Genomic DNA, 27504 nt, shown 5'->3' on the forward strand with positions numbered 1-27504 from the left:
CTTTGGCAAGGTGATGGTGATGTGGTGATGTCGCGAAAGCTGTCGCGCCGTGCTTGTGGCGATTTCACGACGCGCTAGTAGACGTTTGAGCTGTAGTACGTCGTGCTGCTGGCCGCCAACGTCAGTGCACTGTGGAATTGGTGCTCACGTGCTCACTGTGTGACATCCCCTGTGTACGACTTCTCTGAAGCTCAGTGAAGACCCTTCGGCAAGGCGTCTAGCGTCGTATTTCTGGAGCTGTCAGAGCCGTGGCAACTGTCCGGGTAAACGTGCCGCTTGCTGCAGACGTCGGTGCAGAAGTCGAATTGGTGCTCATTGTGCGACGTCGGCAGAGTGCGACATGTTGACGTAGCAGCTTCGCTATCGCAGTAGCTTATTGAAGAATCTTCGGCACGCCAGAGCTTCATTGTATCTAGTGTCGTAATTTGTGGAGCTGCCAGAGCTATACCGACTGTCAGGTAAGCGTGGTTTTAAGTGTTTTATTCGACTGCCAGTGCAGATTTCGCAGCGAAGGAACAGACTGGCCGTTGTTGCCCGTGCATCAAAGGCACATAAGCATCACTTCTGCTGCAGTTCAGAAAAATGTCACGGCCTACAACACACGTTATTTGCGCCTTTTAATTGAAAGCCTGCTTTCGGGGAAGATTGCCGCGGTGCCATGCACGGAGCCACTATTCTGACATGACAGCTCCTTGCCGTGTCCCTGCTTTTCTAGATTTTATGTCGCACACGTCCACGAACTCATGCTGCCTTTCAAAGAACGTATTTTGAAAGACGTCTTTTTTTTTTTTTCATTGAGCACGGAGTTGATGGTTGCGGTTTCCCGTTTCACGTTTCGCTCCGTTTACTTTTCGACATATTTTATTTTTCTCCTGGCGGATTTCATGCTTGGTATCGTGGCGCCATCTGCCGAACATGCTGTGAACCGGGCGGCCACTGACTTGTTCATGCCCGTTGCCGAGGCAACTCCGATGTCTTCGCTTGCTTGACAACCTGGCGTTTTGAAATCGCTTCGTCGCCTATCCTTGTTTGTATTTAATTTCCTGAATTTAGCAGAGCTTATACGTTTGGTAATGCAACACTATATAACAGTGCAGGACGTGCACGGTCGGTGAATCAGGGCAGTCGGACGACGGGGAAGCTACGGATCAGCTGTACAAAGCTAGTGCAAATATGCGTAGCTCATCATTAATCGAATAAACAGGCATTCGCACTAGCTACTACCAGGTTCTTGCTAGGCTTTCGCTATCTTGCATTTAGCAGGATGAGGCATGAATCCAAAGCGATAAACTCCGCCCATGCTGATGGCATGGCTTCGTGCTCACCGTGGTGCTCTCTCCTCACTCGTCCTCTTGATCGTCGCCGTGAGCGAATACCGCTTCCGTATTAGTGAACTAAATTGGTCCAGTAAACCACGGATACATGTCTGGGAGTGCGAGAAACCTGACTTTTGCAAGCCTGGTGCAGTCGAACATTGGTATGCGTACGGGCGCCTACCTACGGGCGCCGCCATATCTGGCACGGTTTCGCTTATTGTTATTTTTATTTCCATATGCTTTATTAGGGTTGATTGTTTTAGGTGTATACAATTATCAAAGACTTAGTTATTTAGAGAGAGGAAATATTCTTGCATCAATATGTCGCTTGTGCAGTGCTTCAAGACGACTTCTCAACACCGCCAGGGCGACCTCTAAAAGCCGTTCTTTGGTCAGGTTCTGAGGTGTTTTAATCGAATTTTGAATATATTAGGCATTAATTCAATGCTTTCAAATAGCAGGAACGCTGTGCACCAGCCACGAAAATCCGCCGGAGCGATCATCTCGGAGGAGCGCCGGAATTCGCTGCGCTCGCCGGCGGGTGCTCACTGTGCCATGGGGGTCTTTTTGGTAGTTGATTGCAAAGACCCCGGACCGCGGTTCAAGCTCAGGTATCGCTTCTCGGCCTTTTGGCTAAGATCAAAGTGTAGTATTCACTCACCCCACAGCAGGAATAAAACTTTACAGATGAGATTTCCCCTAAAAAGGAATGAACAACAACAGTAGGTGTCTGCAATAAAACTGCTAGGAAATGTACAAAACATTTCTGAAAAACACTCTGTTCTTATCAGCTTAATATCTGATACGGGTCCTATTTGGACCCAAGATATTAAACTTATTTTTGGAATGCGGCGGAGTGCTTGAAGCTTGCTTCACCTCCGCCACGGGTTGGCCCGGTATTGCACTGCCTCCGGGATCGGCCCACTCACCCCACCACGGGGTGAGACCCTTCTAATTCAAAAATCAGACTTAAACAGGACCTGCGAGGCAGATCTGATAGCAGATCGCACACCTATAAGCTCCGGGGCGTTTATCGTCCCTCGTCAAGTGGGCGCCATTTTTCCGATGCCATATGACAGCGAGAAGAGAAAGCTCATTTCAAATAGCAGAAACGAGGCGAAGCGAAGGAAATGCCCTGAAGCGATGAATCTCGCAGGGGCACCGGTTCGCCAGCGTGAGCTCACTTCAAACCGAAACTCAGAGGCGTGCCATATGCTCTAATGTCGAACAGTGTTGCACGTAGTGTATGAAACGGAGTAGACACGTATCGCGGTCGGAGGCGTACCATGCTAGCGGATAAAGTGGCACTCTAACGTCGTTTTGATTCTGTTTCTCATGCTTTACTCGATCATTTTCAAACTTTCCCTTCTTAATATTGACCCGAACGTCTTTGCATGGATTAAGGATTTTCTTGTAACCGCTAATGATGATACCTCTAGACCTTGTTCAGTAACCTCCGGTGTACCGCAGGGATCGGTACTGGGGCCCCTGCTTTTTCACATCTACATTAATGACCTTCCTGACTGTATCTCTAACTTAATCATTAGGCTGTTCGCGGACGACTGTGTCATCTACCACAAAATAGCTAACCTTAATGATTCGAGTAAACTTCAAGATGATCTGGGTAGTGTATCAAATTGGTGTAACAAATGGCAAATGCAGCTTAACACAAATAAATGAAAATGTATGCGTGTCTCCTGCTGCTCTAGCCCTGTTTATACGCCCCCTCCTGTCGGTTGTTGACTCCTTGTCTGCATATTACTAGCAGTCTTTCATGGGACATGCATGTTGAATATATTGCTAGCAATGCTAACGAACATTAGGTTATCTAAGACATAACTTTGCATCCACACCCACCTCACTAAAGCTTACCGTGTTCAAAACGCTCGTACCTCCAAAATTAGAATATGCGTGTGCCATATGGAACCCTGCTCATTCCAATTATTTCCCTTGAAAGTAGTCGAAACCGCGCAGCGCGTTTTATCCTCTCTAATTAATCACGTCATTCTAGCGTAACATCCATGAAGAAAACATTAGGTCTGCTTGACCTTTTAATACGTCGCAAGCACTCTCGCCTTTGTCTTTTCATAGAATATGCTACCTCAATCCTTTCCTGAAATAAAATCTTTTTACCAGACCCAGTTACATCTCATCTCGCATCGATCATCAACACAAAGGGTAAGTACCATCTTGCCGCACTCACCTATACCATTCTTTCTTTTTACCAAGTACCGCCACTGAATGGAACCGCCTTCCCGCCTCCTCAGTCACCATTTGTGACAGCACCAATTTCAAGCTCGCTGTTCAAAGTGCCTTATAGTTCCTTCATTATTTTTTTTTCTCGTTCTGCAAATCATGTAACTCTACCGCTCTTTTCTGTTGTGCCTACGGGCCTTGAAAGTATGTACAATAAATAAATAAATAAACAAACAGTGTTGCACCTAGTGCATGAAACGAAGTACATCGCGGTTCAACGAAACATCGCGCACGGCTTGACCAGTCTGGGCGCAGTGAAAACCTAAACTAGTTACTGAAAAAGATTCAGTTTAAGCTACATCCTACTACGCGACCGCTGCGTTGGGAAGAGTGCGATCATGGTATTCTTCACTATTAGTTCCTGAGGAATGCAAACTGCTCGATGAGCGCAGCTGAACAGGATATATCAACAGGTATTTGGCACCGTCACAGTACTCTTTTAAATTGCTGGCGGATTCTTTTTATGACTGATTATGCACCGTAAAGAAACAGCTGCGATTTTATGTCTGGTGGAATCAATTATTTTCTAATTGTCTGGTTGATAGTTATTTTCAAACAGCTAGTCCGCTGCTGAAAACACGAGCCAGGCGCTTTGCTAGTGGGTCAAGCAGTGTACTGCAACTTCAACGCGGTAGTTTCGGAGCTCCACCTACAGGCTTGCGATGGGGGATACGCAGAGATCTTGCACTTGCATAGGGGAGCTAGAATTAGATATCCACTACCACACAAAGCCCTAACAAAGGAGGAAGCGACCGGCTGGCGCAGATTACAGACCAACTCCTTTCCTAACCTACACATACTTAATAAAATGTTCCCGACACAATACAGAGCCACCTGCCCTTGGTGCGATGCCACACCTACACTTTATCATATCACGTGGGAATGCGAACGCAACAAAGCATTCCACCAACACGAAGACCCGAGTGCGGAGCAATGGGAGAGTCGGCTCACCAGCGGCGAGCTCGCGACCCAAAGGGCCTTAGTGCAGCACGCGACTGATGCAGCACGACTCAGTGGAGCCTTGGAATAGGGGCCCACCCTTGCTGACGAGAAGCCTCAAGTCGCCAGAGCCAGAGAAGACGACGGAGACTTCACAACCGCGAAACCCTTGAAATATCCAATAAAGTTTTCACTCACTCACTCACTCGGAAAATTCTCCCACCGCAAACTGCAGACTTAATTGTTTGCGGTAAAGTTACGCACAAACCTTGCGTAATGATGTGACCTTTGTCTCGCATCAACTATGACGATACTCTCTTTCGCGGAATGCTTTTTGCCCTGGTAGCTCGTTTTGAGCCCTTCCAAAAATTTTGACACGTCTTTGACATTTGTTCCGTCTTTTGCTTGATTTCGTTTATGTGTTGCTCCGTCGCTTACCTCAATGCACGGCCTCGATGACAGAACGTAGGTAGTCGTCAAGTAAAAACAAACAAAAAACAAACTAGTGTCTAGAATATACGGCGATGCGCAGTTGTGGTGATGGCTCGAACCCGAGCGCCGGCGGCTGCGTTTCAATGGGGGCGAAACAGAGGGTCCGTGTACAGTGCGATGTCGGTGCACGTTAAAGTATTGCGCAGGCCTCCGCATACGACACCAGTAAGGTGTGGTTCTTTTTCTATTTCTCTGTACGGAGTGGTTGTTGCTTCGTTCTTCTTTTTTTCAACATAGTATTGAGCCAGTAGGAAGAGACTTGTAGCGAAGACAGGGAACTCTTGTCGAGCACTGGTAAATAGGTTGTGAGTTGAAAATTTCTTGATGGTTCCTTGCTGGAAGCTGCTGGTTTGTGCGGGAACCAGCAGGTAGCCTGCTGGATTTCTGCTGGTTGTACTGGTTCCAGCCTGCTAGGGTGCTTGCTGGTTTTCTACTGGTCCCAGCAGGCCACCTGCTGGCTGTGCTGGTTCCAACAGTGTGCGTCTGCTGGTCCCAGCAGGCGACCTGCTGGTTGCACTGGTTCCAGCAGGGTGTCTGATGGTTTTCTTTGCTGGCTCTAGAATTTTGCTGGTTTCCTCCAGGAATGCTACTGGAACCAGCAAGTCTACTTGTCCACGCTTACAAACTCATGCACTGGAGTTCATTTACGAACGTATGAACTGCATTCCCTTACCATGAGCTCATTCATTCTACAAAAACGTAGCACGGAAAGCACATACCCGTTTTTACATCATGTTTCTGCTCCGTGATAAAAATTTCACCGTAGCTGCGAAAGACAACTTTTTAAACATGCTAAGTTTTTTTTTTTTCGACCGGTAGCCGCAGTGTTCTGCCGCTATGAGGGATTGCAAACATCAAAGATGCAACAAATTTTATCTTATCTTTACGATCTTGTTTATCACGGCGTGATGCACGAGGCTGTTACTGCTGTTACCTTCATCTATCTGCTAGCGTAGCAGACGACGCGCCTGCGGACGATCCGGTGCAACGATCAGAGCAGAGCGAATATAATTACGTGTACGAAGGTTACAAATAGTAATATTAGCACAATTTGAATTATTTCATGTGTATTTTGCCGTAACATCTAACAGACGCGAACAAACGCACATTTTCAGCGCTTAGGGCACAATTGTTACCATTCTCGGGTTGATGCTCAACAAGCCAGAAGATGTATTTTGTGCTCTTTACAATATTCAAACGTCGGGGCAACTCCGGTGGTTTTTTCATAATTTTGTGTTTTTAATTAAATTACATTCCTCGGCACGTCCTGACTCCAACACAAAAAACCGTTTTCCAAAATTCCAATTAGAAGTATTTTTAAAAAAGAAAAACAGCAAATCGAAACCGAAACTGATTTCCCGGCCAGAAACGACGTCACATTTGACGAAATGGTGACGTCACACTCAGTATTAGAAAAACACTCGTACGTGCGTTGGATGGTGAAAATAAAGTATGGAAATCATGACGCACTGCATAAAATGTCTGAGGTAGTTCAATATAAACCTCACAATTTCATAATCACGCGGGAAGTAGACATTAACGTCTGTATACTGTTTGTGACGTCCGAAACTCAGTGTTGCCCGCAGAAATAATCTCAACTTAAGCTATGAAAACGGCATATTTTAGAGCCGTATTGCGCGTGAACGGATTATCGTACGGCACCCAAATTTTGTAGTATGCATCAGGACGGAGAGAAGAACCTGTGGTAAAAGTTTCACTACAATATTCGAATGTCAAAAAACCCCCGGAGTTGCCCTTTAAGGCATTTTATCCGAACGTCTACGTAAATTTGAACCGGTCAAGGTGGTGTGACAACTTTGTCAAGACTGAGAAATGTGATGCGACATCTGCAAGGCCTAGGGCCTGCGTGTGTTTGGTAAGTAACAAAAGTGCATCTCAATTTTTTTTATGTAGTCCTCGTGTTATGTAACGTCTTGTAAGATGGGCTTACGTCTAGGCCCTGAAACGAACAGTGAAGCAAGTGGGAACAGTGACTCAAGTGGGCACGAATGCCGGCGCAGTTCGGCAGTGACGAGAGCCGCTTTACCAGTAGAGTGAACTATTAAAGTGAGATGATAACTTTGTCGTCCTAGTATAGGTCATAGCATTTTGCCGAAGTATCATTGCCGTTATTTTCGGCAAGTAAAATAATCTTTGTCGCCCGATTGTTGGTGCCTCGTAATTGTCGCCGTATGCCGGTGAACGCTAATGCTAACCGCGATCCTGTCAAGCGCTAGAAGTTAAGCTTCAAACTAGAAAGCTAGACCGAAAATGTGTAAACACCCGCCGTGGTAGTGTGTTTTCAGTTGTTAGGGCGCTCGACTGTTGTGCCCAAGGATGCGGAATTGAATATCGGCCGCATTTCGGTCGAGGTGAAAAGCATGATGCCCGTGTGCTATTCGATGTCAGTCTCGCTTATTTCACGACTTGAGCTACACCTTTTCTCTGAAGTGGAGCGCGATGTTCGTACGAGCTCAGTGCACTGAGAAGAATGTTATTTCACCGTTAGTTTCGTGGAAGGCTTTTGCGCAGTACTGATATCTGACGAATAATGCAAGTCTACTGTATTTTTATTACTTGGATGAGTCGGATGCTGAATGGCAAATGCAATTTTGTAAATACATGTCTGTAAACATGCCAGCGAGCAAATTTCAGAAAAACCCAGAAATCCTTGCTCAATTTTTTTGTCAGTACATTACAGTTGTGCTGTGCAGTGTCGAGCCAGCTTGTGATGATGAAGGCGCTGTTTTTTTTTCATTGTGTCACTATCTTAAACTGACTGCATTGCCTTTAGTATTGCGAACCCATGCCTAACTAGACCGTCTTTCCATGCCAATCCATTTGCAGGGTATGGGCGTATGACTTGAGTGGCATACCAAACAAGGTTAAAAGAATGTGCCGCTAAACAGTATGTCTGGCTAGCAGTGTGTATGCCTCTAACCTCTCTGGTAACGCCACACCAGTTGATATGTGGCGTCTGCCTAAGCAATGAACTGACACTTTCCTAGGATTGGAATTCTCATGGTTGAATGAATGAAACATCATGGGTGCATGTGGGCATTGGTGCAGTCTGCACAAGCACATGCAAAAGGGAGCCACCCACACGTTAGTAGAAGCGCTGTTCATTGAAAATTTTCTCTAAACGTGGTTTGTATCACACTTCACCTGTTCTTATGCGGATTTGCACCAAATATGTGATTCTGGGGTAGATGCTTTCAATTGCCATTATTCATCTTTTAAGTGCAGTAGCATGGTGTTGGTAGCATTTTTTTCTGGTCTTTTTTTCCATGCAGGTACCTTCACGGCACTATCTATTTGGAGCTGGAGCACACCTGCTGCCGTACCTCAGTCTCGAAGGGAAAATATGTCCATGAAGATTGCAGAATTTATATGGGCATGGAAAATAAAATTAAACTGAGTCATGACTGAAACCTGTATCGTCTTCATTTTCTTTGCGCAGTCCAAGGCAGCCGCTGCACCAAATACTTTGTAGGCCGACAAGCCCCCAGAGAACCAATGCACCCAATTCTGACATTATGTAGCCACTCGTTTGAAACCTAGCAGCCACTGGTTCCAGTAGCTGCTGGTTCCAGTAGCTGCTGGTCCCAGAGGCTGCTGGTCCCAGAGGCTGATGGTCCCAGTAGCTAATAAACCAGCACTGCTGGAACCATCAGTATCACAGCAGAGAAAATTCCAGAAGTCTATTTACAATGACTATATACAACTCAGCGTGACGTCTCACCGGCCGCCCCGTGAACCCACCCCACGGCTACTCGGGAGCACGATCCGCGTGCCCGGCTCCGGTTGAGATCAAAATCTCTCTCTGCAATGGCGCGGAGCATCGCGCGTCCCGCGCTCTCACCACGCAAAAAAAAAAAAAAGAAAAAAAAACACGAAAGTTTAATTGCTCTCAAGCCGCGAGCAGAAGTCTCGTCAAACCAGGCAGGTTCACAACATGTTTTTACCCTCTCTCTAAAAGCCCCGGCCTCGGCGACGCGTACCCGGGTTCGCGCCCGACCTCGGCGGCTGCGTTTCGATGGAGGCGAAACGAAGAGGCGTCCGTGTGCTGTGCGATGTCAGCGCACGCTAAAGATCCCCAGGTGGTCGAAATTGCTCCGTAGTCCTCCACTACGGCTCCTCTTTCCACTTTCACTCCCACCTTCCTCCCTTCCCTTAAGTGCGGTTGAGGTGTCCACAGAAAACAAGTGAGACAGTTACCATGCCTTTCCCTTCCTGTAAATCAATGTGTTCTTTTTTTTTTTTTTTTTTTTTTTACACAGTTTGTAAACGCACAGACAAACGCCCACCCGCAACAGGGACCGAGAAACCCCCTCGAGGCAGGCAAGGCAAGGTGCCGCTACACGTTTCCAGATGTGACTAGCAAATGGACGCGCCGACACCGGGCATTGTCACCGGCCCTGTCGAAGAAGGGATGCCTTCGCTAACTGCAAGCTCGAAGAAAGCCGGCAAGCGCGAACGTCGCTTTCCTTTCTCCTCGCCTTGGACGTGTGGGCGATCCGCACTCGGCCACGGAGGATGTTGTCTTCCCGCAATCTGCGACCGGGCGGAAACGCGACCGTCAGCTGACAAGGGAGACTTCTCGTTTACTTTGGTTGAAAAAAGAACACGGAAACGAGCTTTTAGCGAAATAACGAGCGCCGTTCGGACAAAAGACCCCGACGCCCCCGCGCGTAGAGCGGCTATTTCGCTGGTTAGTACGGCGGCAGTTAAAATGGAGAGAAGAAAATTTCTCTCAAGTATTTGAGTTTTACTTGAGTAGTATTACGAATATACAACTGTATGATGCATGAGTTGCATTTTTAGCACTGCTGTATTTATTTTGCATGCATCATACCCCAAACTATATGTAGCCAAGAATATAGAGCCAAAAACCTCTACTAATGCATGTTGAAGACAATGGATCGGCTAGTGACATAGCTATTCCAGCAGTCAGAGAGACACATCCACTTGCCAAGGCTGCAGTGCATGCAAGAAAAACCCACTCATAAACAAAATTAACCAAGCATAGTGTGTGGGACATTTTATGCCATTCACATACAACTCTGGAAGCTCTCCATGTTTGAATTCCCATGCCTGATTTCCCAATATTGATTGCTGCATTATGCCAGTCAAAAAAGGAAAGCACTAAAACAAAAGCTTTGTTTTAATGGCACCTCTTGAAACCTCCCGAACCTTCAGAATGTGAAACCATTATTTCTTCCACTCAAAGCTGGAAAGAGCCTGTAACTATTTTGCTGTTATGTACTTTGTGCTTGGGGTCTGGTTGGACAGAAAAACTTGACTGTGTACATTCAAATGTTTCCAGTAGGCACATGAGCTGTTAATGCATACAGACTGAAATGTAGGAATGTATACCTTCTACACTATATGCAATGTGTTCAAGGTAAATGAGTAAAGTACGAAAAGCCAGGCATAAAGTCAACTTGTCTTGTGGTTCTTACTAATGAAAACATCAACTGAAAGTAAGGTCTCAATGTTTAGCACAGCTTTGCTATGGGCACCAAGAGAAACAGTCAGGCACAAAAAAATAGCCAAAAGTAAAAGTGACTAAATGTGACTAGCCAAAACTAAAAGTGACAAAGTATTGTTTTATACCAGGCCATGGTATCCTAGCTTTTCTATGTGCCGTACAATGAAACATGAAAAGTAGCTGGACAACTTTAGTGCTGTCCTGAAGTGAAGATTTTCATGACTCTGACCCAGAGTAGTGCTGTCCTAAAGTGAAGATTTTCATGACTCTGACCCAGAGTAGTGCTGTCCTAAAGTGAAGATTTTTATGACTCTGATCCAGAGTATATAAAAATGCTGTTATTTTTTATCTCTGCAACCGTCTTTAACTGTCTCTCTACACAGGACAAAAATTAACACCACTGCACCCTATGTAATAGCTAGGTCTCCACAAGCAGGAAACTTTATTCATCTTGCTTGTATTTCTCCGCAATTTCTGCAGGCTCATGCTGATTGCTCCACTGGTGAAAGCATATTTTGTTATTTGGATTTAAGTCAGCAAATAACTGCTTACACAACAATGTATAAATCTTACAACTGCTAACGTTGACACGCGGGCCTAGTCAGGCAACTAGACCAACCATCGGCAGCTGATTGGTAAGCACTGGCCGTGGTTCTTTAAATTTGCATTTAGCAGAAATGGCCGGGGAAAAAGATTTCTCAGTACGTATAATGTATCACACTGTACTGACGGAGGCCAAACAACACAGTTTGCGAATGTTTTGAAGTCGTGCAACAACCTTTCGCTGCTACCGTTATCATGCGAAAACAGCTGTAGCGCATAGCCAAAGTCGCCCAAGCAAGAACTTTGTGCTCCTGAACGAGAGCAAACAACCTACTTTACAATATCTTTGCGGATGTTGGGTCCCACTTGACAGTTGCGTGCAGCGAGCAATCTTGCGGCATGGGTTCTCTGCGGTGGTCTTGTGACTGCTATAACGCGACATCGTGTTTTGTTTATCTCATGGCAGTAATTTCACCTGGTGGTTCGAGGTCAGTTTTATGCTCAGTGGGGTCGATGCGAATGGAATTAAATAAAAAAAAAAAAAACATTGTGATCATATATGCTGAGGCTGGCTGCCATTGGAAACTGGTCACGGCTACATTATTTTCCTTGGTATCCAATGTATAGAGCATAAAGGTATCCAAAATTCATAGGGTAATGCTACACTCGTTCTACGAAAGGGTAGATTTCACGCAAGATGAATTCTGCAGTGATATCAATAGCAGGAAAGATTCTGCAAATATTTTTCGCGATAACTTCTTTTTATTCCTTTCTTGCGCACGTTGCACAATTACCGGTGCTCTGTAGAATGCTACCCCTAGCTAAACCACTGAATCCTCACTTCTCAAATTTCGCACAGAAATGGCATTTTGTTGTTGGTATTTTTTTATTACCAAATTTGTTTGGGGTACTTGCCTGATTCGATCAGAAGTCGGATCTAGTCGGATGCTCCCATTGTATGCGGCGGCGGCGATGTAAGACGAGCCGCCGCTGCATACAATTGGAATATCCGACTTCTTCTGATCGAATCAGGCAAGTACCCCAAACAAATTTGGTAATAAAAAATACCAACGACAAAATGCCATTTTTGTGCGAAATTTGAGCTGCGAGGATTCCCCGGTTTAGCTGGGAGAAGCATTATACAGCGCGCCGGTAATTGTGCAGTGCACTGTAGAAATAGTAAATACAATTTACTATAGAGGTAGGTTAATATAATATGATCTTGCTGCTTTGTAATTACAATGTCGTGTACTCGAACAGAAATTTTATCCAAAGGCTTTTTACTACAAATTAAAGGGACACTAAAGAGAAATCTGAAGTGGGCTTGCATCGATAGAATGCCAATTCCTGATTACAAAAAATCCATTCTTACTGAAAACAGAGCGGTTATAAGGTAGTAAAGAGGAAGAACAGAAATACAGGTATCGCCGCCACAGCCGAAACTCGCAACTTCAAATCACGTGACGCGCTAGGGATCCCGGAGGCTGTCAAATGCGAATTACGTTGCCCATTTGAATGCGGTCGTAGGTTTTCTCTCGAATATAACACACTTCTATCATACGTAAACAACGGCGAAAAGACAACGTAAACGTTGCAAGGCAAATACAAAAATATACTTGGAGGCGCCACAGGCGCCCACTTCAGTTTCGGTTATGTTCCAGCTCAGGCACTTCGTGCGTGCTCAGATAGTTTCAAGTTTAGACCTGCAGCGCCTGAATTACGAGCTTGGAGCAGCAGATGCGCCTGGCTCGTTCACATTTGAGCATTCGGAGGCGCGAGCGAGCGAAATCCGCTGCCGCCGACACGCTTCTTCGTTCACACTTCTGAGCCAACATATTGCCGCCGTCGCCGCTTCGACTGCGAGCTCCCAACCCTGACCTGACCGCTCGACCATAGAGAAATAGATCTCTTTCTCTATGGCTCGACTGCAGCTACGTACGCCACGAAAATCATACATATGCTAAGTGCCGAAGGAAAAACGCATTATCATTCAATTGTTCACTGTTTTCAAATAATGGGACATCCTCATCCTTTCGCCGACCTCGAATTTAGCTCCATTCCACGCATCTAGCTTCAGAGCATCTTTTGACACCATCTTCGTGGACGCACGCCACCAGTGAGTGCTCTACCGCTGTCTTATTTATCTCTGATCTTCCGCCCCGAAACTCGTTTTCTTGCGTCTCCGGGCGGGGCACGCTTCGCCAGGACGCTCCAGACGCTCCGTCTGAGCAGCGACGCCCCCCCCCCCCCCCCCCCCCCCCTTCCGCTTCTTCTATGCTTCTTCTGCCTCCTCGCTCACTGCCCCTCCCCACTCTCCCCGTCCGGCTGTGTCTGCAACTGCATCCGGAAGTGCATCGTGGCCTATCCATGGCCTAGCCAGCGCGCCCCAGAAGAACAAATTGGAGTACCGCCCCATCCACGCTGCGCAGTTTTCTACGACGGCCGCCGCTGCGGCGCTTCACCGCCAAGAAATCCATCCTCTACCTGTTTCTCATGATGAGCATACCTGAAGGCCAACCGCTTCCGCGGACCTCTACCACCACTGCGGCCCTCGCTCAGCATAATCATCCCGAATGTCGACAATCTCCAGGCTGGGTCACGGCTTATTACAGCCGCGGCCGCCTGCGCCCGCAGGCAGAGACGCTGCTCATGCTCCACTCCCACCCCCTCTTCGCCGCACTCTGAATCTCCCCCCGCGGCGAGGTAAAGGTTGTGATGCGCCCGCGCGGGGGCCTTGATCTCACCAAGTACAAGCCATACCAGATTTCGCAGCATCTGAGCGCTTCTACAGGCATTTCACTCCTCTCCTTCCAGTCGCAGGTTACGCTGCGTATAGTCCACGACAGAAACATCATAGTGGCGAGCACCGCCTCTCTGGACGCGCAGGCCATGGAAAGACCATCATTCTCAATGGCAAATCCTACCCCACATGCAGCTACATCGCCTCCCTCTATAATTCAATCAAGGGCTTTGTCCGAGAAGTTCAGCCAGGCTCCACCCCTGAGACTCATGCGGCATCTCACCGTTCCCCCAGGTTTCAACATCCTGCATGCCCGCCTTATTGGCGGAAGTGACAATGAGCTCGTCACTTTCGAGGGCTGCACTGTACCAACATACATATCAGGCCGTCATGCAGCCCTGCAGCCCTGCAGACCCCACCGCCCCCTCCGCCAGATCTGCTCGCGCTGCCTCACCGCCGGTCACCGTGCAGATGTCTGCCCAACGCCGGAAGTGAACTTGTGTACTGTGTGTGCCGCCCACAACCCACCTCAACATCACCTGTGTATCCCACGTTGCACCCAGTGCCATGGAGCCCATCCCACGGCGGACCACAACTGTCCCCTACGGTTTGCCCGGGCGCTCCCTCCTCCCACCTTCAACCGCCCTTTTCAAGGTAACCCCCCCTATCCTGACTACTCCCAACCCTGGCCCCCAGTGTCGATCCCCGCGAATTCCCCTCCCATCCCAGTCTGGAAACCTTTACCAGCAGCCCCGAATGCGCCACCCCCACCCCCCTCCTCCCAACCTGCTCACGTGGTGTCCATGGACACTTCATCCCCACCCAGCACCACCACCTCCTCCCAATCATCCACCCCGCCTACGCTCACTCCAGTGCCCCCAGTAAGCCTGCCGAAAGTGGCCACTACCCAGGTCACCCTCCCATCATCGACCCTCCTACCCCCCCCACTCCAACCGAGCAGCTCCTTCTCCAGATTGCCGATCGCCTTGCAGGCCTCCACAATCCGATAACTACACTTGAAACTCTAGTCACCACTCCCCAACCTACCTCTCCATCACCAAGTGACACAATCACCGAGGCAGTTGCGACGGCCATGAGCGAAGTGTTCGAGCACCTGCGCACCTTCGACATCTGGCTCAACAGACTCACTGCCAAGGTCCAAGCCGGCCCTAGCATCGCCCGGGAACCCAAACGCCCCAAACTCCTGCCCAAGGTAACCAAACGTTTGCGTCCCGCACCTCGCTCTATTCCACGCGACTTGGGCCTCTCGTCATCCACCCAAGCCTCCGTTACACACTGCCCAAATCACACCAGTACCGCGTCCTGTCAATCACACTGAAGATGCCGCGCCCGCCAACAGCTCGTGAATACTTGTGCGTCTGGCAGTGGAACTGTAACAGCCTCAACCGCCGCCGCCACCAACTTTCTCTGTTCATTAATACATGTCCCCCCCCCCCCCGGTCATTGCACTCCAAGAACCAGGCCCCCGTGTCTCTCTCCCTAGCTATCAAACTTTCACCAACCAACGTTTCCCACAATTTGCATTTCTCGTTGCCTGCCACCAAGTTGCTCAAGTCTACACATTTGCGGGTGTCAGCGTCCCTCACCTACTACTCCTCCCGGCCCAACAGGGACAGCCCAGCCTTTTCATTCTAAACGTCTACTTCCCACCGCGTGACAACCATGCCGATTTTAACCTCCTTTTCCAGCTGGCACTACACCGCTCTGACCGTAATCTACTTACTGCTGGAGACTTTAACGCCCAACACCCTGCTTGGGGCTACCGCCTTCGTAACAGGAAAGGCCGCCTACTATATGAGGCTGTCTGTAATCACCGCCTCACCCTCTACAATGAACCTCAATCATTTACCCGTGTAGGTAATAGTGTCAGTTGGGACACAACCCTAGATTTGACCTACGGCCATTTTCTCCCCCACATATCTTGGGTCAACCTAAAGGAAAACCTGGGAAGCGACCACTTCATACTTCAAATTGACGTGTTCGCCCGTCTCCCCCACCATCACGTCCGTACGCAGCCCTTAACGGACTCGTCCGCTTTTTGCAAAGCTCGTCCGTCCAATCCCCCCCCCTTATTTTAGATACATATCATGAGTGGACGAATTCATTAAAAGCCGACGTCCACACCTTTACCAAAGAACTATCCGTCACCCTTGCACAACCGGACGTAGATACCCACCTTCTCCCTCTGGGAAGCCCGCTGCAGCCTTGTCCGTCGCTGGCAAAAACAGCGGCATAACTGCAAGTTGCGCCTTCGCATCGCGCATCTCACCGCCCAAGCTGCTGAATATGCTACGCAGCTTGCCCACATAAATTGGCATCGCACATGTTCTAGGCTCCAAGGCACACTCGGCACCGCGGCTACTTGGACCTTGCTTCACCACTTAATTGACCCCACTTGTACTCGGACCCATTCCAATCAAGTCCTCCGGCTTCTGCTTCATGACCATTCTGACGACCCCGCTGCCCTGAAAGACCAACTCATCCAGCGTTTCCTTCCCCCCTTTACGGCTGCCCCACAGCCCCCATACACAGGGGAACCAACCCGGAGTTAGACAGATTGCACCGACACAGAGATATGCGCCGCTGCTCTGGCTCTTAGCAAAAACACCGCACCAGGTCGCGACGACATAACCAATCGCATCCTCCGAAACCTCGATGACTCCTCCTACGACTCGATCACCGACCTCATCAACCAGGTGTGGGCTACGGGACAGCTCCCGCCTGACTGGAAGCACGTCACTATCATCCTCATCCCTAAACCGAAGCAACCAACGGCAATTGACAATCTTCGACCTATTTCTCTCACATCCTGCGTCGGCGAACCTTTCCTACTCCACCGCCTCAGCCCCTATCTTGAATCCATGGACATTTCCCTCACACTCTTTTTGGATTCTGCCCCAAGCTCTCCGCCCAAGACGTCCTCCTCCAGCTCAAAGAGGAAATCCTCGATAACCTGTCTACTCAGACCCCCCGCCTCGTGGCCAGTTTGGACATCAAGGGTGCATTTGACAATGTCAGTCACAACTTGATCCTCTCCAACCTTGCTCTTACCAACTGCGGCTCCCGCCTTTACTCCTACGTCCAAAGTTTCCTCTCTGCCCGTACAGCAACCATTGGATTCGATTCCCTCCACTCTACCGAAGTTCCTGTCCCAGATCGAGGCACCCCTCAGGGTTCAGTCCTGTCTCCCATACTGTTTAACATCGCTCTCAACCAACTCCCCTCCCAGCTTTCAACCATCCCTCATCTTCACCATGCATTTTACACCGACGACCTAACTCTATGGACTGTTTCAGGCTCATTGGGTGCACAGCAAGACTCCCTTCAAACTGCCTTAGATATTACCGCCCAATACCTCAAAGCCGGTGACCTAATCTGTTCCCCGTCCAAATCCGCCGTGATGACCATCATCCGAAAACACGGACACGTTCGCCCTCCTCCACCGGTGTCACTTTTCATCGACTCTCAGTTGCTGCCCCAAGTCACAGAGATGCATATCCTCGGCTTCTACCTCCACCACCGCAGCTCGGCCGCCACGCAAATGCAGCCACTGACTAAATCCGCACACCAAGTTCTTCGCATGATAAGCCGTATCACAAATCGTCGTCATGGCCTCAAAGAATCCGACGCTATCGTCCTTGTCCAATCCCTCATCATCTCTCGAATTCTCTATGCTCTTCCCTACCATCTTCTCACTCTTCAGCAACTTGACCGCCTAAATGTCATCCTCCGCAAGGCCTACAAGCAAGCCCTGGGCATTCCATTGTACGCGGCTACCTTGCGTTTGCTCGCCATGGGCGTTCACAATACAATCCAAGAGCACATTGAGGCACACCTGCTCTCGCAACGTGAACGACTTGGACAGACCTCGCAGGGCCGCCACCTATTCCAAGCACTCTGGTACCCTCTGCCCAAATCATACTTAACTGTCCCGCTCCACCCTGAGCTACGGCAACGCATCGTGGTTGCTCCATCCCCCGCGCCATGAACCCTACGCTCAACAAGTGCCGCCACCAAGCTCGCGCTAGATACATTCAACGCCACTACTCTCGTAATGATGAAGTCCGCTATACTGATGCCATCCCACACCCCGACCACCATGCTTACACCGTTGCCGTGGTAAATGCCTCCCTACAGCCGCAGGTCCTCGCCAGTGTGCGCACATCAGACACTGCAACTGCTGAGGAGGTTGCCATTGCCCTCGCCATAGCCACTTCTGCCTCGGAGCACTCCGTCATTCTCTAGGACTCGCAGGTTGCCCTTCGTCGCTTCCGTGATGGCCGAATCTCCCCACCTTCACTCCGTATCCTGACCACTATCCCTCCTGACCACATGGTCGACCTCGTGTGGACCCCGGGTCACGAGTTGGTGGCCGGCAACAACAGAGCTCACGCTCTAGCCCGCGAGCATACTTACCGGGCAATGCCGACCTCCTCCTCCTCTGAACCGGATTCCACCCCAATCCCGGTCCCACTTACTTACTCCGACACACTCGCTTACTTCCGAGCCTCTCGGCTTCTGTATCCCCCTCCGCATTCTCGCCTCATGCGCCAAGATTCTACTGACTGGTGCAACCTCCAGGCAAATACATTCCCATACCTTGCGCGTCTTCACCTTTTTTACCCCACTCGCTACACCTGCACCTGCCCTTTTTACACCAGTCCCGCCACCCTCGCCCATGTCACATGGGCCTGCACCTCGAACCCCAACCTCCCTCCTCTTCCTCCCGACATCAGCGGAACCTGGGAAGAGCAGCTCTGCAACTCCAGCCTGTCCACCCAGCAGAGGCTCATAGTGCGGGCATGGCTGGCTGCACGCTCAACTGGTGCCCTGGACTGAGGGCGCCACCCAGGACTGCCGTCATATCTACTCCCTCTTTTGAATAAATAAATGTGTTGAACAACAACAACAACAACAGCCTCGGAGAGTTTGCAAATATTTCTGCATATTATGTCATGGCCACATTTTTAATGGAACATGTTCCGAGGTGTACAGGCTATTGCTGCTGGTCTAAAAAATACAACTTCTTGACCATCGGAGCATGCTGCCCGCTCTCACGACTTGCAACTAATGTTCTGTATGCCTATGCGCACTATATTCTGCACTGGAACCATTTTAACATGTGGAATTTCACAGCGCTGGCAAATTTAGTGGCGCCGGCGCTTCGGTCATGCTCTGCTACCGTGGACATAATTTTCGCTGAGCATTGAGCTGTAGCACGAACCTTGAAGGAAAAAAGTGCGACGAAGCTTCAAAACTGGCAAGCGCAGCATCGAGGACACTATTTTGCTGGTAACTAAATCTTATTTGTACGTAAGCATTTCGGGAAGCGTTGCAATGACCGAGGGCTCGGTTTGTTTATATGCAGTGCAAGAAGGAGCGCAAAGGCTTGAGAAACATGTATAGTATTGTGCATTACAAGCGCTCTGTTTTTTTTTTTTTCTTCCTTTATGTACTCATCGCTCTGTAAATTACTCTCTTCATCGTTTTATTTATTTCGGCTGTGGCCGTCACTTATTGTGAGCCGATAGTCGATTGCGAGTACGCTGTTGCCATGTTGGCCCCTGAGGTATGCGACGTCGCGAGCCGCGCCGGCTCGCTAGCAATCACGGAGTCTCTGCTTATGTTATAGTGTGCGTCACTCTACTCTACTCTGACTACGTAGTCAGAGGAAACAGTTTGAATTCGACCGGCAGGAACAAGAAAAAACCTTAACTTCATATTGCAATATCTCAGCAATTATTCGATTTTTTGCTGCCGGATATGCGGCGACAGTGTCACCAAATGTAGTTTATTAGATTTTCATAGCATCTTTAGGTGTCTTTAGTGTCCCTTTAAGAAAACAAACGCTGAAAATTGTTACAATTGCGACTGTTGACTGTGAAACCTGGCGAAATCAACGTTCATCATGACCAACAACTATTAGCTTCCTTCGATATCATACGCTTTATAGCTATAAGGGCTGGATATGTTTCGGTTGAAACTATATATAGAGACAATAACATATTAAGCTGATTTTTGTTTTCATATTCGGTTTAACCCAGACTGTTTAGTGCAAGTTAACACTCAGTGAAAGTTGACAATTAACAAAGAAAGTCAGAGCTGTCAACTGGTGAAGTAAGTTTATCAGTTCCATTTAGGTTACAGACATGAAATTGATGGTTTTGCAGAAAACATGTCCTAAGTATCGTGATGGTTGAGGAGTTCCATAGCTGCCATAAAAAAGCAGATCACGCTATGCCTACCCACTGGCTCAATACAGCCTGGAAACCAATACAACCCATTTTAATGACGGCAGAATTTTCTTCTACAATCACAGCTTCAAGATCTATCGTGCACCTCATAGTTACTAGAATATGAACAGCTCGCGTTAAAAAGCGGCGTGGTAACGTTTGAATCGCAGATGGTCACTGCCACAGTCATTCGCTGAAAAAAGGCAGTCACACATTCATCGAAAACATTTATTCGGTCTATCAGTATATATGTGGTCACCCGCTGTCTGAGGGCTATCGTGACTGGAGGGACAGGGCAGTTAATCTGCTTGGGCTGCATCTCTCTGTGCCTAATCACTGCTGCATGCCAGCCAGTGCAATATTTCAGGAGTGTAGTCTCCCTACAGCTTTTTTTTCCCATTCCCCCTTTCCTTCTGCAGAGTGAACGGCTGCTTCTGGAAGAAGAGGGGTCTGACCGAGAGTTTCGGGCCCAGTTCAAAGAGCGGTGCATGGTGAGCGGTGGACGCGCAGTCCCTCGGAGAAACTGAATGAGCCTTTACAGAACAGCCTACCCAAGTACAAGGAGATCATGCGTGTGGCTACCGAGGCCAGCAAGACGGTCCAGGAGAAGTTCCAGAAGCACCAGCAAAACATCGAGCTTCTCAGCGCATCAGATGTAAGTTGGAAAGCACTGAAAAGCAGGGCCTGGTTCACTTCTCGTGAGTACTGAGGCCACTTCACATTTTACTTCCAAGTTGTGATCACGTGCAGTCCTTTCATTTTTGACATCGAGTTTGAACCCAGTGGCAAGATTTTCACACCAATAAAATGTTCCTTTTGCTGCCAAAGGAACAAATATAGCCACAGAAAGCCGTAGAATTGATATTACTGGCAACAGAATCTGGACAAAGTGGTACTCAGTGCCCTGTTCTGTCAGTGTTGTCACATCCACTGCAAAGCTATGGGTGCTATGGTTTCTCACCCATAAGAACATTTGCATGGAAGCTGCTGAAACGGAGGCAAAATTTAGGGGACCCTTAAATTCTGCCTTTAAAGGCATGATGTCTCATTGTTAATGACTTCCTTCTGCAGCTCCTCTTGTGGATCCTTATTCATGTACATGCACTGATCTTTTGATCTGTACTTCTATTATCTCTCACATCCTCATTAGCATGCGGTCGTAAGCTACCACTTTATGAAAGGCAACTCTACATCGATACCAAGGCTTGCTTAAAGGACTTATAGACACCTAATTTTTGGGTTCATGTTTTATCGTTTGTAATGATACCTAGGGCATTACTGTACACGGATCACCACATCACATTCGCCTATGACTGCTGAATAATTTATAATCGAATTTTGTTTGTCACTTGTTTCGGTTTCAATAACCGAGCGATGGCTGTGAAGTCACAGTCAAGTCTAGGTCACATGAGAGATGAAAATACAGAGATATAATTATTGCTGTGTCTTTTGAATTCACTACAATGATAAAGCCAGCCTGCCTCAAGAACAGGAATCATTATAATTATGAAGAATGAGTGATTATATAGCTGTTTTTTCATGCCGTGCCTCAAGACATGATCGTGACGTCACAGCCATCTCTCGGATAACGAAATCGAAACTGGTGAGAAAAGAACATTAATTTATAAATTATTTAGCGGTCTTCAAAAAAAACTGCGTGCGGATCGATATGCAGTAATGACTTATGAATCATTAACGAGAAGAATGCCACCAAAATCTGGTGTCTATAGTCTTGGTGTCTAACCAAGGCATACGAGTGTGCCTGCTTGACCTTTTGCCTATTGTCTTATTGCCCCAAAGTACCTTTTCGTGCTAGTAGAAATGAAATGTCGCTCCTTGTCAGTTTTCTTGGAAATGCACTTCCCTTTTCTTTCGTATCAGGGCATTGTTGAAAGAAATTATTAAAAGGTGCGCCGTTGGGGCTGAAGTGCAATGCATTTAAAGAAACTGTCGAAGGTGGGGTCATTTTTTCAGTTAAAGCTGCAGATTGGCAACCACCTAAGAGCAGTTGTACAGTTGTAGAGGAGACTTTGTGCAGCTTTCTCAGAAACTTAGTTATTGAAGAGGAATTCATCCTGGTCCACGGCTGGAACCGGGGGTCGCTGTTATTTCTGGATGCAGTTGTGCTATCAGCTAAGCTAACCAGGGCAGCTGGCTGTTGGCAGGGCAAGGCAGAGTCTGTCACCAATTCATTGTGGAAGCAGCATTTAGTTTGTGGCTAAAAATTTTCTGCTGCGTAAGCTCTTATTTCCTCGTCTGACTCAGGTGCACTTACAGTGGTACGTAGCTTGTGTTACTGTGGGCTCCTGCTTAAATAACTACCCAAATCATCAGGGTGGACATTGCATCACCTGGAAATTAGACCTTGATGGGAAAGCACCTTGGCAGGAAACTTTGGCACCTGCCAAAATTGCAATTGCAAAAGTGCAATTGTTTCCAGCCAAAAGCATTTGTGAAAAAAAAAAAAAAAAAAAAAAGATTTATGTACGCTTTTACTTATTTATTGTTGTGTTCACCCTCACCAGCAATGTCCAGCTTGAAATCCCGCTTGTTTTTTTTTTTTACTGTGGTCCCCGTTACTCTTTTATTTTCTCCTTTCACTGTATCCATTGATGTATCATGGTGCCATTTCCGTATCCTTATCTTTTGAGATGAATGCATTGGCACTGTAAGGTTTTTTTATGGCTGTCAATGCTGAGTCCTGCACATTCAGTTCTTTCACCTCCAAATCATTGGTGTCCTTTAGCTAGTGGTTTGATATATATGTATGTCTTCAAACAAGCCCCCATATTGTTTTTCTTCACTCAGCTTTCTACGTAATGCACATTGTGGAGGCTCGCACGCAGTGCCGAGTGCTCCAGCGTGCTAAGTCAATCGCGGACGGGTCTCAAACAAACTCGTACTGTGTGGAATGTACAATATTGTATTATACTCCTTTACCTTTTAACCTAAACTGTCCTTTCTCCCTGTTGCTCACCTCTTTGATTTCTCCTACCTGTCTCCTTACTACGCCTTTATTTCCGCCGCCCCAGTTCAGGTGCTTCAGCTCAATTCGATAGCAGATACCAGAGCAGGCAAAAAATCTTTTCCTTCCTTTATTATTTTTATTTTATTCTATTATAATAAAGAACCACTTACTACTTCTACTCAGCTTTCTTTCTTGGGAGGAAGTAGTCTGGAAATAGACTAACGGGTTATTTTCTCGGGACAATACGTTTTGGTTAAAATAAATGCTTGCTCCTTTTCCTACACTTGTAGCTTGGTTTATGCTTCCCATAACCAATTTTGAGCACAGAACTTCCTCCATGAAGTTTGTAGTACATCAAGATGCACTTTGAAACTTACAATTGGCTTGCCACCTATGGTATATGCACAGACTTGTTTGAGCAGTGTACATACTGTAGCTGCAAAGCAATTGCTAGTTGCTCCATCTGTCAGGTTATCTTTTATATGCTTACTGTATATTCTGGAAGAGCGCAGAGGGAAATTTGGCACAGAAATATTGAAAGCTCCTTAGCTCCATCTACTTAATGTGGAGAAATGTAGGACTTGTGAACTGGTACTAGATAGGTGACAGCTACCTCCAGCTTCCTCCAGCATGGTTAGCGCAGCGTGACGAGCGGTAGCGTGTAGAGAATTGCCCCCAGAGCCACGGAGTTGTACAGCCGCAGCGCAGCTTGATGGGAGATACCTGGCCCCCTGGCTTCGAGCAGTGAGCCTGTGTACGGCGGTGGTGGTTCGCTCCATCTACAGGCAGATCTTGGTCGCCGTGGGTCCGAAGGAAAGGCACATGGTTTATGTCCACCCCCTGGTACCGCACCGAAAGTCGCCACGGCAGGAGGGTCCCGACCATTGTGAGCAGTGGTCGCTTGCGCGAGCTCGGAACACCGCCAGGCCATTGCGACGGGCTTGTCCACGCTGAGCGAGAGACCTAGGCCGCGCAAACAGTCGCTCACTGCCATCAGAGCTCCCTGCAGGCACGCGCGCGGTCTCGCCCGGTGGTTCCAGGCACCACAGAGCAATGTCATCTGCATACATGGAGATGTAACACATGATGCTGGCTGCCTGCGGGCGGGCAGCCCAGCACCATCGACATCGCCACATTGAACAGAAAAGGCGACAAGAAAAAAACTAGGAACAGAACCCTATGGCATGCCTAGCTCCACCGGTCGGGGCACCGAGAGAGCACCTCCCACGCGAACGCGCATGGAGTGCGCTTGCAAAAAGCTCCGAACGTATTGTAGCAAGTGCCCGCCTATGCCAGAAGAGCATTAACAGAGCGAATTGTGGAGACGTTAACAAGCATCCATGAGCATAATTTTTTTAAATGCCAGTCTCCCTACCAAAGAAATTAGAAGATAGGTCCGATCAAAAATTTTCAGTCGCAGTTAATCTTTAGACTACCTTTAATATGAAGCTATAAATGTTTTCTAAAATAAACTGAAATCCTGGGGGCTTTCCTGTCAAAGGTATTTATAATCACGAATTGTGCTGCAATCTGTTATTTGCAGGTGGAACGTGTTTGGCGAGTGGAAAGTGGACCTACTCCTGGGATGAAGTAAAGGAGCCACCGACTGTATCAAGCCGGGGCATCGAGACCAATCCTCTTCAAGAAGCCCAAGAAGAAGGCCCTTTTCGGCTCCAAAGAAGCGGGCGAGATCTTCATCTTCATCGGGAACTTAAGAGGCAAAATTCATTGCGCAGATTATCGAGGATGCTATGAAGAAGCCCCTCTAATAGCACGGCCTATTACCATCATGCCATATTCCTGTCTTGAAAGGTATAGTGGACCCGTCTTGTGGTGATAGGTGGACGCTGATTTGGCTCTCCCGAAGGCACCAGACATGACCTAGTGTTTACGGAAAGAACGTTTATGCATATTGTCATGTGGCTGTGACAATGCCGTGACTACAAAAGAAACACAGGCTTAGAAGTACTGAAATTAACTCTTTACTGGGCTGACTTGCGCCCTCAAAATAGCTGAACAACTCGACAGCGGCGATAGCAACAAACATGCTCGCTTGTCGCCGAATTACGAATAACAGTCGCATCCGTCAGTGCTCAGTTTAAAGGCGGCACAGAAAAATCTAGATAAGGCTGCAAACAATGACTAGCGCAATCTAGAACAATGTAGAAACATATGCGAATGGCCGGAATCTTCGAGACACATCTCGGCGCATCTTTCGCGACAAAGAAACTGATAAAAATATGTCTCGTGACGAGCATAAACAGAACTAATACATTTGCCAGAATCAGAGCGATAAGGCCGCATACTAGCGGCTGTCCTGCCGGATGCAGCTTCGGTGCTTCAGATTTTAGATAGCAGTTGCCGCGGCCGGCAACACTCTTTTCTTCCTTCTTTTTCATTATTAATAAACCACTACCACCTCCACCACCAGCAGCGGCGGTCTAAAAAAAGAACATATAAAGATTTCAATCGTTTGCAACAATATCTAACAGGGCCGACTGCATTTGAACAGTTTATATCAACCTAATATAGTTCCCACACGAAGTGGTCTCATCGACATTTTCAGCAACTGACGTGCACGAGACGCTATACGACAGTACTGCCCATGCATACTTCTTGCGCTGCAAAGAACCAATTTTTCTAACTCCATGTTATGCACTGTAGCTTTTGCAGCATAATTGTGTAATCAGCCTTATCTGAATTGCTTATGATTCTTAATTGCTATTATTTTCTATGTACATACAATTATACTTAATATATAATGAGTGTATGTGGAAACCTTAAATCAATTTCAAACTATGCGAAGCTCGACGGCAGTTACTGCTTGTCGAATGGCGAAATTGTAGCAATTGGCTCACATTTGGGCACAACTATTCCCTGCCTTGCCTGTTTAACAGCACCAACCAAAGCGGCCCATGAATCGGGGTTTTCTGCAGAGAGTTTTCATACCTTTGCTACAAGACAGCTGTTAGCTTCACTTGTTACTCCTTTGATAACACGAAAAAAAAAGATTGGAGCTGTTTGTAAAACAACAATTTAAGGTTGCTGGTCAAAGACAAACCATTTGAATTGTATATGTAATGATGCCTTGATGCTTACGTGAACATGAGTTCCTAGCTGGCGCCAGTCATACATAATTTTTCACTGGAAAGTTCCAAGTTGTTGATTTTCGTGTTGAATAAAACTTGGTTTTCAAGTTGTGTGCAGTGTTTATTTTCACTGAACAATAATTGATTGCACAGCAGCTTTACAGGAGATATTATGCAACTCGCTCAGTAGAACTTGCATGCGGGCTAGTTGGTTAGATGAATCTGAAGACTTCTGGCGCTGCATAGTCACTCACTCACTCGCACTTGCACACACATGCACGCGCGTGTGGCGAGATTATAGCAAGACGCTCACACCAATGATGCGCACACTACCCACTGGCTATTATTTGTGGTATGAAGATGACGAAAACATGACAAAAAAAGAGGTAAGGGTGCATTAAGAAGAAAACAGAACATCCAGGAAAAATGTGGAGAAAAATTCTGAAGGAAAAATAGGATTAATGGTAAATTGTTCAATGCAATAAAAAGCTGCGCTAATAAGACACGGACGAAGGAAAGGTATGCAGCTTTTTATTGCATTGAACTATGAACCAACTAGACCGACAAATTTTACTCAGGTAAATTGTGCCTATTTTTTTGTCCTATTGTCCAAATGAAGCAGTAGCAATTCCTTCCTGCTGAGCGCCACAGATGGTACACTGACGCATTCCCCTTGACCCGAAATAATTTTAAATGTTTCAATAATTTCCCGTTTCAAAGCGTCTTTTGCCCGAGTCAGCCCCTTGGTTTCTGTGAGCCTGGCTACACAATGTTTATCCCCTGGGGCCTGTTGAGTGCCATCCTTTTCACAATGAGAAATGGGTCGCCAGGTTTCTTGGAGCTGACAATGCTGCAGATGCATTTCTGTGCTTCCTTAACCTCTCATTGAGGCATTGACCCGTCTGCCCCACACACGCCTTCCCACATGTCAGCAGAATCTTGTACACAACACCTTCATGGTAGTTGACGAAGTGCTCCTTATGCAGCACGCCGCATCCTTCCTTGGGATCACTCGCTCCGTTAACCTTCCTGCATAGACAGCACGACCATAATATCTAATCGGCTAGCGATCTTTGATGCTGTGTACGTAGCGCAGGATTACAACCTGTCTTCTCTGCTCACTCTCTTTACTCTTTTTTGCTCGGGGTCGCATGATCTATAAACAGCTTTCAGCTGCAGATACCAAAAAGGCCCTTGGATATCCACTTCTATCCAACCTCTCAATCTGTGGGTTGACACTCTCGCCCATCAAGTGCAGACAGGACTTGACCAATGCCTGCCGTAACCACGCCAGCCCCCTCTTGATCAACTTTGTATGACCCGAGTTGTAAGGAAGGCCTTTTGCCCCTCGTGTCCTGTAAAACCAACACGTATGATCTTCATTAAGCACCAGCCTTATATCCAAGTACTGGATCT

The 27504-nt window shown here is 47.5% G+C and overlaps 1 long non-coding RNA gene and 1 pseudogene across 1 annotated transcript; both read left to right on the forward strand.

Annotated features, from left to right (window-relative positions):
- On the forward strand, positions 1-26178 carry LOC146186448 (uncharacterized). The gene is made up of 3 exons (XR_014708109.1): positions 1-458; positions 20451-20686; positions 24543-26178. It is a non-coding gene; the product is annotated as an uncharacterized LOC146186448 (long non-coding RNA).
- On the forward strand, positions 2074-2246 carry LOC146186449 (U2 spliceosomal RNA; annotated as a pseudogene).
- Positions 26179-27504: the final 1326 nt, after the last annotated feature.

This window comes from Amblyomma maculatum, chromosome 6 (assembly GCF_055883805.1).
Source record: "Amblyomma maculatum isolate TAMU_Amacu chromosome 6, ASM5588380v1, whole genome shotgun sequence".
Taxonomy (NCBI): domain Eukaryota; kingdom Metazoa; phylum Arthropoda; class Arachnida; order Ixodida; family Ixodidae; genus Amblyomma; species Amblyomma maculatum.